Raw genomic sequence first — 12,238 nt, forward strand, 5'->3', positions numbered from 1 at the left:
TCAATCCTGCCAGTGACCTGGGTTCAATCCCCAGCATCCATATGATGGGAGGAGAGGACCAATCCCTGAAAACTAGTCTCTCTGACCTCCACACATGCACCCATGTGCATCCCCCTGACTAAGTAAGTAAGTGAAGGGAAGCTCTTTTAAGAGTCCGTTTTGCCTAAATAACTTTTTGTGATTCATTTTTGGAATAGTAGTGATTCATTTTTAAAAACTTTTTGGTCTCATTCTTTTCCTTCCTTCCTTTCTTTCTTTCTATCCTTTCTTCCTCCATCCCTCCCTTCCTTCCTTCCTTTTCTTCTTCTTCTTCTTCTTCTTCTTCTTCTTCTTCTTCTTCTTCTTCTTCTTCTTCTTCTTCTTCTTCTTCTTCTTCTTTCTCTCTCTTTCTCTCTCTCTCTCTCTCTCTCTCTCTCTCTCTCTCTCTCTCTCTCTCCCTCTCTCTCTCTCCCTCTCCCCCTCCCCCTCCCCCTCCCCCTCCCCCTCCCCCCTCTCTGGTAGGATTTCTCTATGTAGGCCTGGCTGTCCTGGAACTTGCTCTGTAGACCAAACTGGGCTTGAACTCATAGATCCACTTGCCTCTACCTCTCACTTACATCTGCTTCCAGAAGTGCTAGCATCAAAGGTGTGTGGCATTGATCTCATTCTTAAATGATATCTTCCAGGGTTTATCATAGCATGTGCCATATTTTCCCTCAGCATCTTAAAGGTACTGTTCCTGTGTCTTCTTCCTTCCGTTGCTCTTGTTTAGAAAGCCCTCATCACCTCTTCTGAGAAGTGGAAGTCTTCTCATTCCTTTGATGAGAACCAACAATGCTTCTGTAGCTGAAGGGTTCCTAGCTGTTTTGTGTGAAATATTCCAGGTACATTATCTGTTTGATGTTGAGTCTATGTTTTGATGATTTTACCAGCTTAGAAAAATCCTTCATTTTCACCCCCCCCCTTTTTTTTTTAGAAAGCAAACCAGGACAGTCCTTTATTGGGACTAGAGAGCAGCACGACACAATTACTAACAACAGATGGAGGCACAGCGTCCTCCACGATACTGGCTTTCTACTGGCAAAACTGAACTGGAGAATGGGCTCCTGGGGGCAGCTCCCATCCCTGAAGACGACTGTGGGTCACTAGAGATAGAACCCCTCAGGGGTGCCTTCTTGTTTTTTATGAAGAACATTCTCTTTAGATTTTTTTGTAGTTTTCATTTGTTACTTTCATTCTGCGTCCCTGTAAGGCCATCAAGCCAGCTTCTGTACAGATTGCCTTGATGTTGGCCCCAGAGAGGTCATCCTTTGCCATGATCAAGTCAATCCAAGGTTACATCATCAGCCAGTGTCATCCTGCTGGTGTGAATCTGGAACATACGCTTCTTGGTCTTCTCATCAGGCAGGGGGAACTCGATCTTTCTGTCAATGTGGTCTGGTCTGATAAGTGCTGGATCCAAAGTTTCTATTTGGTTTGTCGCCATGAAAACTTTTACATCTCCCCTCGAATCAAATCCATCCAACTGGTTCAATAGTTCCAACATTGTTCGTCGAATTTCTCTCTCACCTCCAGAATTTGAATCATATCTTTTGGTTCCAATGGTGTCGATCTCATCAATGAACACGATGGACGGTGTGTGCTCCTCAGCAACCCGGAAGAGCTCCCGGACAAGTTTGGGCCGCGTCACCTACATAATGCTGGATAAGCTCTGAGCCAACCACTCGCTAGAGAATGGCTGAAGTCTGGTTCACTACTGCTTTGTCAATAGAGTTTTACCTGTTCCTGGGGGACCGTAGAGAATGACCCCCTTAGGGGGCTTTATCCCCATCTCTTCGTAATACTTAGGATGGGTAAGTGGGAGCTCCACAGACTCCTTAATTTCTTGGATCTGGTTGTCCAGTCCCCCAATATCTGCGTAGGTTTCCTGGGGGGGGGGCCTTTTCCACCTTCATCACCGTGATGAGGGGATCCATGTCATCCATTAGCACCCCTATCACAGCGTGCACCTTGTGGTTGAACAGGACTGAACAGCCTGGTTCCAGCAGATCCTTGTCTACAGATGACAGGATGCTGACTGTAGTGTTCTGAGCCCACAGATGTGGACACAATGGCGTGATTATCATCAATAATCTCTTCCAAGGTTCCTACAGACATGGGGGTCCCCCTGAGATCATCCACTTTCCTCCTGATCTTTCCTCCTCTTGCTTTTCTTCTAACGGTTTCATCTGTTCCTGATTTCTAATGAATTCCTCCTCTGTGAGAAGATAGTCTTTTATTCTCTCTAGCTTCTGTAATTTCAGGTGGCACTGGGTGTGAGGTGTTACCAGTGGCAGTTTGCTGGCAGCAGCTGGTCCCTTCGTTTTCTTCTTCTTTATCCCCACTCTAGTTGGGACAGGAGGTTCATATTCCTTTTTCTTGTCCTTGTCATCCTTCTTGCCACCCCCAGGACCATGGCCACCATTCTAACTTTGACCCATCTTCCTTCAGTAGTCCAAGTCGCCACCGCCAGAAGTGCATCCATCAAAGCGACCCCTCACCTTCACTTCTTAAAACTCACTTCTGCTCCACACTCTCTCCTTTTAACTTCTGGAATTCCAAACACACATGCGTCATTAGATTTACTCACCATTTTCTCTGGTTTATTATTTTTTTCATGGTTTTCTGTCTTTCAGTTTCTCTATCCATCATTCTAGAGCTTTTCCATTTGCATATCTTTCATTTCACTCATTTTCTCCTCAACCATGTGTAATCTTTTACAAAGCCTATCAAATATATTATTTTTAAGTTCTAGATTCACTATTTGACTCTTCTTCAAATATGCCATGTCCTTTACTACAGTTCCTATACATTATGATTTAGATTTAGAGTATCCTCTGAAAGGCTTATATATTGAAAGCAAAGCCTGGTCCCCGGCTGGTAGCCCTACTGAGAAGTGACTGGGTCTGAGTTTCAAAAGTAATCTATGAATCAGTCCATTGGCAGACTCTTAATTTGAAACATGACTGGGAGGTTGTGAAAACTGGTCATGGAGCCTAGCTGGAGAAAGTGGGTTGCTTGGAGTTTACCCTTGAAGAGAATATCTTATTCTGATCCTTCTCTCCCCTCCTTTCCCTCTCTCTCTCATGCCCGTTACAAGGAGAGAGACCTTTTAGTTTTCTACCACATCTTTCCTGCCATGCGGTTCCACCTCACAATGTATGAGCCCTGGAGCAGTGGAGTCAGGAGACCATGGACTGAAACCTGGAAACTGTGAGCTAAACAAGCCTTTTTTTCCCTTAAATAGTCAGTCAGATATTTTGTCCCAGGAATAAAAAGTGACCGAGACACTAGATCACTACAAAAAGACTCAGGAGTTTCCTTCAGATACCAAGCCTAGGCATTTAAGAAATACGTTCAAGGGGCTGGTGAGATGGCTCAGTGGGTAAGAGCACCCGACTGCTCTTCCGAAGGTCCAGAGTTCAAATCCCAGCAACCACATGGTGGCTCACAACCATCCGTAACAAGATCTGGCGCCCTCTTCTGGAGTGTCTGAAGACAGCTGCAGTGTACTTATATATAATAAATAAATAAATCTTTCAAAAAAAAAAAAAAAGAAATACGTTCAAGATTTCCAATATATAGGCCATAGAGATGTAGTTCCTTGGCATAGCACTTGTGTAGCAAGCACAAGCCCCTGACTTTGTTTTCTACCAATGGCAAAATAAACCAGAATTCCAGGATCTAGAGCAGGGGTTCTCAACCTGTGGGTCAGAACCCTCTTGAGCATTGAATGACCCATTCACAGGGTTTGGTAGCCTAAAACAACCTGAGAACACATTTACATTATGATTCAGAACAGTAGCAAAATTATAATTATGAAGTAGCAATGAAAATAATTTTATGGTAGGGTGTCACCAGAACATGAGGGAACATAATGAAAGGTCTCAGCATTAGGAAGGTTGAGAGCTACTGCTCTAGAGAGCCTACACTAGGCTGTTCTATTATTTGTTCTCTTTTCTGATTTGGTTCATTTCAGATATGATTAGTACACATACTCTGTACCTGGGAATGCACTTCACGTTGTATTTTGTAAAATTATTTGTAGAATTCCTATGAGACATTGGGTATTGGAAATGGTTCACATAGATTTATGGCAGGTTTTTAGGGCACACTAGAAACCCAGGCTTACCTTAACCCAATTTCTTACCTTGGTACTGTTTAAAGTTTGGCCAGAAAGTTCAGAGTTCACTTTTACTTGTAGGTGTCACCTTTAAGACTCTCAGACCGCTTTCCTACTTGGGCCCGGCAGAATGGCTCCCGCAAAGAAGGGTGGCGAGAAGAAGAAGGGCCGTTCTGCCATCAACGAGGTGGTGACCCGAGAATACACCATCAACATTCACAAGCGCATCCATGGAGTGGGCTTCAAGAAGCGTGCTCCTCAGGCACTCAAAGAAATTCGGAAGTTTGCCATGAAGGAAATGGGGACACCAGATGTGCGCATTGACACCAGGCTCAATAAGGCCGTCTGGGCCAAGGGAATAAGGAACGTTCCATATCGCATCCGAGTGCGCTTGTCTAGAAAACGTAATGAGGATGAGGATTCCCCAAACAAGCTCTACACGCTGGTGACTTACGTGCCTGTTACCACATTCAAAAATCTACAGACGGTCAATGTGGATGAGAACTAACCTGCTCATGTCAAATAAAGTTGCACAACTGCCTTCAAAAAAAAAAAAAAAAAAAAAAGACTCTCAGCCCAAAGATGTAGTAGTGGAAGAGGTCAGACAACTTCTTTTATCGCCCTAAATTCCCACTTTTATTCCCTCAGCCCCATAAGCCTGTTGAAGTCATTGGCCAGTCTCTTGGCCAGTTCGTCCAGATTCTGCAAACATTCTGAAGTCCAAGACCCACTTTTGTGGACTTCCTCTTTATTTTGGAACCAGTATCAGTAGATTGTCAACATTTCTCTCTTTTTTGATGTCTTTGAACAGACTTCTAAAAAAAAAAATTCATTATTGTTTGACTTCTGTTTTTTAAATTGTATGCACCTGGGTGTTTTGCCTGCACATATGTCTGGGCACCACCTGCATGCCTGGGGTCCAGAGAGGCCAGGAGAAGGCACTGGATCCTCTTGGGACCGAAGTTGCATGTGGCTGTGAACCAGCATATGGGCTGTTTAGCTTTTAAGTTCTCCTCGGCAGGGGAGATTAGTTAGTCTGTGATTGTTGACAACATGCCTTTTTAAAAAATGTTTTTCACTTTAAAAGCATTCTTTCATATTTCCTTTTCTATCGAAATGTTGTTCTCTGTTATGCAGTAGTGATGAGCATGGGTAAATATTTTGTTTCAGTGTGTTGCGTTTTAATGTCTCATTTAACCCAAGATAATATCAAATATCGTTCACCAACGTTCTTCTAAACTTTGAATGGCTTATAAAATACATAGCTCTATAAATCTCTGCACAATTGCAATTATAACAACATCGTGTAGTATGTAGAGTGGGAATGCTCATTATTCTCGCTTTTCAGTGAGGAGACTGGGCCACAGACATCTATACACAGCTTACACAAATCATGCAGAAGCCCATGCTGTGTCGGCTTCCAAGCCCAGCTTCATCTTTCTCCAGAAACCAAGGTTTAGGGTTTTTTTTTTTTTATTGTGGTTACATGTACATCATATAAAGCCTATCCTTTCAACTATCCTTAAACATAGGCTTTCATAGTATGTCAGGCAATCCCCTGTTGCACCACTATCGCGCTCTCTCTTTCTGTATGACATTTTCCTCTTCTCCAACTGACAGTCTGTGCCCACGAAACACTAACTTCCAGTTTTCCCCCACCCTGCAATCTATGCAAGCACCAACCAACATCTCATCTCATAAACATGCCCTATAGACACAATCACATCCATCTGTTTGAGACTAGCTTATTCCCCAGGCCCAATGTCTTGGGTTGCTTCTATCTTTTACTTGCAGCTAAGTATACTCACATAGTTTATTCATTCATCTATTCATTCATTCAACAAATAAGTTCATAAGTTCCTATTGCTAACTCAAGGGTTTATAGCTGTGACCATTCACACAAACTATTTGCTCTTGTGAACATTTTATATTAGTGGGAAAACAAATGGCAGAAAAGCAAATGTGTAAATTACATTAAAAAAAAATATCCTGTCATGCAGTAAAGTCAAGTGTGGTGGCTCATGTCTGTAATCTTGACACTCAGAAAGGGAGCCACACATTTTCCGTAGAATCTTTTCAAATACTTGCTAAGCCCTAAGCTATGACTGAACGTGTAAAATTCATCACAGCGGGGTGTGAAGATGTGGCAACCAGGCAGGAGCCAACAGAAATGTATACACAGGTTGGAATTAACAAACAGCTTTTGAAAAATAAATACGGAAGATTTATAAGAAAAGATTAATACAATGAGTAAAGAGATGGGGAATTTCATAAAAGACATAAAACCTTAAAAAAAAAAAAAAAGAATCAAATACTACTTCCAGAACTGGAAAGTGTAGTATAGTTTGAAATAAGTCATTGAAGAGTCCCAACAGACTTAGTAAGTAGGAAGAAAAGATTTGTAACCTTTAGGACAGATTAATATAAACTATTCAAACTGAATAATGTTGGGGAGGAGTGGGGGGGAGCACACTCACGAGAAAGTATCAACCAACCTCACATACAGGTAATGAAAAGTGAGAAAGACGGAAGACAAAAGGGCCATGTGTGTGTGTGTGTGTGTGTGTGTGTGTGTGTGCTGAAATAGTGCCCAGTTTTTCTTTATTTAATAGGCCTCTGGACTCAAGGTATTAAGTTGCCCTAAAATTAAAAAAAAAATTTAAAAATTAAAAAAAAAATAAAAACTGGCCTGAAGGAAATGGCTTAGTGAAAAAAGTGCTTGCTTAGCAATCGAGAGTCCCTGGAACAGAACATATCTGTAATACTAGATTACAGATTATTACTATTATATTACAAAAGGTAGGAGGGAGGCAGAGACAGGAGAACCCCCCAGAAGGTAGCAGGCCAATTAGAGCTCCATGCATAGCACAGGGAGACAACAGAGAGAGCCTGCGTCAAACAAAATGGAAGGCAAAAACTAATACCAGAGATTAGTATCTCTGTGACCTCTACGTGCACAATATGACATGTGCACATATGCACATGCACACGTGCACATGTGCACGCATGTGCAGGCACACACACATGCACGCACACATACATGCACCATGTACAAATAAACAGAAAGAAAGAAAAGAAAAACTCCAGCTGGCCAATGGATAGTAAGGCTTCTGAGAATAAAAGTTACTGATAACACCTGAAAAGTAGCCAGAGAAGAAGGCTGGCTGGCATCAAGAGGGAGTCTGTGAGTGACAGCCAGCTGCTCTTGGGAGACTGGGGTCAGAAATGGTAGAACTCCATTTTTTTTTGATTTTTAATATTTTTATTACATATTTTCCTCAATTACATTTCCAATGCTATCCCAAAAGTCCCCCATAGCGCCCCCCACTTCCCTACCCACCCATTCCCATTCTTTTGGCCCTGGCATTCCCCTATATTGGGGCATCTAAAGTTTGCAAGTCCAATGGGCCTCTCTTTCCATTGATGGCCGACTAGGCCATCTTTCGATACATATGCAGCTAGAGACAAGAGCTCCGGGGTTCTGGTTAGTACATCATGTTGTTCCAACAATAGGGTTGCAGTAAAGTGCCAGGGAAAGTGAAACAAAATCCGACAAGCTAAAATTCCTTATCTATAGAAAATGTCCTTTAGACTTAGAGTAAAAATCAAGACATTTCAGACAAAAGCATCTGAAACAACTTATCAAAAGCAGAATTGCAATTTAAAAAATCACTCAAAGAATTCTTAGTGGTGCAGGGAAATTCTACAAGATCTACGAGATCCAGGTGCCCACGACACTAAAAACACTGGAAACAGTGGATTTCTGGTGAAAATAAGAGACCATCTCTGTTCCATTCCATAAGGCCCCTTAAAGATAAGTGGGTTATTTAAAGCAGTCCTGTGGTCACATGGTTTACAAGATGCATAAAAAGAAATAGCGGAAAATGACTAGTCAAAGGATGGGGGTTCAGTTAAATTGGAGTCTGTAGCAAGTTTCCTTGACACAAGTGACAGAATATTAACTAAAGGTAAACTTGTTTGTTTGTTTTTTTTTTTATTAAAGATGCAGGTGTGTGCCTAGAACAGCCGGTGAAGCAGTTATAACTGAAATGTCAAGAAAAAAAATGGAATGTTAAATTAACCTTGTTAACCCAAAAGAAAGCAGAAAATTAGGAACAGAAAAATAAAAGTCAGGGGTGACAAACAGAAAATGAGCAGCAAGACTGAAGACAACCCAGGACACAGTCATCATAACATGATCTATAAACAAATACTCAACAGGAAGGTAAAGACTGGCAGACTGTAGTATGTGCTACTTACAGGAAACATTAAATTTAAAGGCACAGGTAGGTTGAAAGGGGATAAAAATAGATAAATCTTGAAATGCTAAATATGTTGTCACATTAAAGATATTTTAAAATAAGGAAAATGAACAGAGCTAGAAAGAGAGACTTTTATTTGGTCAAGGAAGAAGCAGTAGCAATCCTAATGAGATGTACACGTGGAAATAGGACCTCAAACCACACAACGGGAAAGCTGAAATGGTCAAAGAGAGAAACACACTGTGATGGTTATTGCTGTCAATAGAACTTGACAGATTCTGAACTCACCTGGGAGCCTGGCCTCTGGGCTTGTTCTGAAGGGCTGTCTTGATTGTGTTCACTGTGGGCGGCACCATTCCCTGGCTAGAATCCTGAACTGGGAGAAATGGGGAAATGGAACAGAGCCACAGTGTGCACGTATCACTCTCTGCTTACTGACCGTGAATGCAGTGTGACCAACTGCCCCTAGCTCCCGCCACTGTGATTCTCCTGCAATGATGGAGTAACACCAGAAACTGTGAACCAAATACACCCTTCCTGCCTTAAGCTGCTTTATGTCAGGGTGTTTTATTGCAGCAACAAAAAGTAACTGAGACATCATTGTGAGACATCAAGGTGTAATTATTTGAGAGACTACAGTAGTGTTCTTAGTAATCAATAGATACAAGATAATGTCAATGAGGGAATTGCTTAAACAACACTGGTCTAAGTGATATCTGTTCAGCCTGAATGACTACACAGCACACATTCTTTCCAAGTGCACATTAAGGGATCACTAAGACAGACCAGATGGTATGACTCAAATATGAAATTGAATAGTGGACAATGCTGTTCTTAATATCTCAGGACACCCTGCCCTGCTGTTTCTTGAATCTGCTCATTTCCGTGCTGACCCTTCCTAACCTACCCCTCCCCCCTTCCCCTACTCTGCACTCCCTCCCCCCTCCTGCCAACCCCACCCCCACCCCCATTCCTTGACAAAGATGATCAAATTTGGTTGTCATATTTGTTCTTCTAGGTTCACTCACTCGGGGTCTCCAGGTCTTCTTGTCCTAGAGAGGATGACAGGTGGGGTGGGGGTGGAGGTGAGGGTGGGGTCATCTGAAGCACTTTCTTCTCTGGGAAGTCTTAGTCTCTGCTGTTTTTTGTTTGTTTGTTTTGTTTTGTTTTGTTTCACCCAACTGTCAACTGAAGTGACTATTAGGTGCAGACTGCTCACCCATGCCAAGAGTTCAGTCCCACAGTAGCTCTGTGGGGGCCTTCTGCATGAGATGATGTCTTTTTACTCTCTGCCCACTTGTGGGCACTATGGCGGAGCTGGGCGGGAACACTCAATAGAGTTACCGGACTACTTCGGCTCATAGTCTATTCTCTCACATTGTTGTCTTGAAAGCTATGGCTTCATTCCAGGCAGGGCTGGGTTTCCCAGCAGCTGTCATTCATGCTGTGATGATACGCTGCCCCGAAAGAGGGAAGTGGCTGGTTCCCAGGAACCAGCAGCGGCAGACAGGCTTGGCTTGAAGAACAGACAGTGGGGCTCCTCATAGGCAGAATGGGAAGCAGAGAGGCCAAGCCACAAACAAGAGCAGCCTCAACAGACGCTAGGCACACATGGAAACAGAGGCCAGGCCTCCCACAGCCAGGCCAAGCGTGGAAGCCTCCAGACACAGCCAGTGTGGGGAGCAGAGCCACGGGAATGTCCTTAGCAGACAAGATGCTGCATGATGCATGACCCCACCCTCTGTAGGAAGCTCGGGTTGGTGAAAGGATAATTGATCTTCAGTGAGTTCAATGTGCTTTGTCTTAGGAAAGTCAAATGGTTAAAATACAGGCCAAGAATAATTCTTATGATTAGGTGACTTTTTTTTAATATTCCCTCACAGTTTACTAAGTGTTTAAATGTATATTACCCCCATTCTCACAATATTCCTACCTGGGAGATGTTGTCAGCCTCATATCATAGAGGAAGATTGGAAACTGGAGAAGTTAAGAAACTCATTGGGAAAACAGTGGAGCCACAGTGGAGAAATGGCGGAGACCCAGGATCATTTGTTCTAAAGGCCCTAGCATTAGGAAATTTCAAACAGTCCCTCAAGAACAGGAATGAACTTCTTTAAACAGTCCCATTCTATAACGGGAAAGAAACTGCCTTGGCAGCAGGTGAAGCCTTCTAGATTTGCAGACACTCTTAAGTCCTGCCTTCCCCATCTCTGTTGCCTCTGGGCCAGATGGCTTCTGGCCCTTACCTTGTCTTTCTGCCCCTCGTCTTGTCCAGGCTAATACTTCCTGCTGAAAAACTTGAAATCTATTATTCTAGGCTCAAACTTTGGACCTCCGCTAACATCTTCTTTTTCTTTCTGATTTCTGGTCATGCAAATATGCCTGAATTACGTGTGCTTTGTGATCTTGTGACAACTGACAGTTACAATGGCCAGAGAAAAATTGAGCCCGTTCCACCTCCAGATCCCATACAAAGAGAACCGTGGTATGCTGATATGGGCATGTGGTTAAACAAGTTGGCTAAAATGGCTTTAATGATGTTGGTCCCTCAGGATGTCACCCATGGTGAACTGTACCTTGTAACTTACTTTCTGAGGATTGTGCAGCCACCACCACTGTCTGTCCAAAACCTGCCCATCACACTAAGAGCAAGTCCTCTGCCCGTTAAGTCATTCCTCTCTGTTTTTCCTTAATCTTCGTCCCTGTGAACCATTAATCTACTTAGGTCTCTGTGGGTTTTCATAAGATGGAAGCAGAACCGTACCACCTGTGGCCTTTGGCACCTGCCATCTTCCCTTAGCGCAATGGCTGAGGATTCAGCCAGGTGGTAGCTGGTATTATCACTACCCTACTCCTTTGGTATCCTGTGATCTAAACACACCACATGTGTTTATTTGTCTCCCGGTGGACACAGGGTTGTTTCTGCCTTTTAGACACCGTGAACAGGACTGCAGCACAGGTCAGTGTCTAAGTTCTTGTTTGAACATCCTTTTCACTTACTTTAGCTTACGCCAGGAATGTATTCATTGGATCCAATAGCAGTTCTACACTTGATTTATTAGGAACTGTCAAACTATTTTACATTCTATCTGCATCATTGCACATTCACACTGACAATGTACGAGCGGTTCTGTTTCTTCATGTACTGGCAAACTCTGGGTTCTTATTGTATCTGTCCTGAGGAGCACGGAATGGTATCATGTAGGCTTGGGTTTTTCCCCCCCACTCTCTTTCTTCTCCTTCCTTCCTCTATTCACACAGGGTCACTCTCACTTGTAGTTCAAGCTGGTCTTGAACTCAAATTTTTAACAAGCCTCATGCCTTAGTTTCCCAAGTGCTGTGACTGAAGGGATAGGCCACTAGGCCTTCATGACTGACAGTACTGATGATCATCTTAGAAGTGTGAGCCATCTGCACATCTCCTTTGAGGAAGTGTCACATCAACACTCATTTCTGTGTTTGACTTTTAAAATCATCATTATTAATTATTATTATTGTGAGAGAGAGGGATATGTGGCATGGGGTGAGGTTAGAGGAGAACGTACAGAAGTTCTCCCCTTCCGTCGAGGGTTCCAGTTTCTTTCCAGGAAGAGAATTCAGGTCATCAGGCTTGTACAGTAAGAACTTTAACCCACACATGTGTCTCTCTGGTCCCTTTCGTTCACTTTTTGTTGTTCCATTTCAAGAGTTACTTATGTATACTAGATATTAGACTCTTGTCAGATAGACTATTGGCAGACCTTATCTCCCATTCTATGGGCTGCCTTTCTGCTCTCTGTCAGTCCAAGCTGGTCTTGAACTCACGTTTTTAACATGCCTCATGCTTCTCTTTCTT

At 43.0% G+C, this 12,238-nt stretch overlaps 2 pseudogenes; one reads left to right on the forward strand and one right to left on the reverse strand.

Annotated features, from left to right (window-relative positions):
- Positions 1-1,124: 1,124 nt before the first annotated feature.
- Positions 1,125-2,459, reverse strand: LOC110285936 (26S proteasome regulatory subunit 4 pseudogene; annotated as a pseudogene).
- Positions 2,460-4,253: 1,794 nt separating this feature from the next.
- Positions 4,254-4,707, forward strand: LOC147000140 (large ribosomal subunit protein eL31 pseudogene; annotated as a pseudogene).
- The last annotated feature ends 7,531 nt before the right edge of the window (positions 4,708-12,238 follow it).

This window comes from Mus caroli, unplaced genomic scaffold (assembly GCF_978045245.1).
Source record: "Mus caroli unplaced genomic scaffold, Mus_caroli_1 scaffold_20, whole genome shotgun sequence".
NCBI lineage: Eukaryota > Metazoa > Chordata > Mammalia > Rodentia > Muridae > Mus > Mus caroli.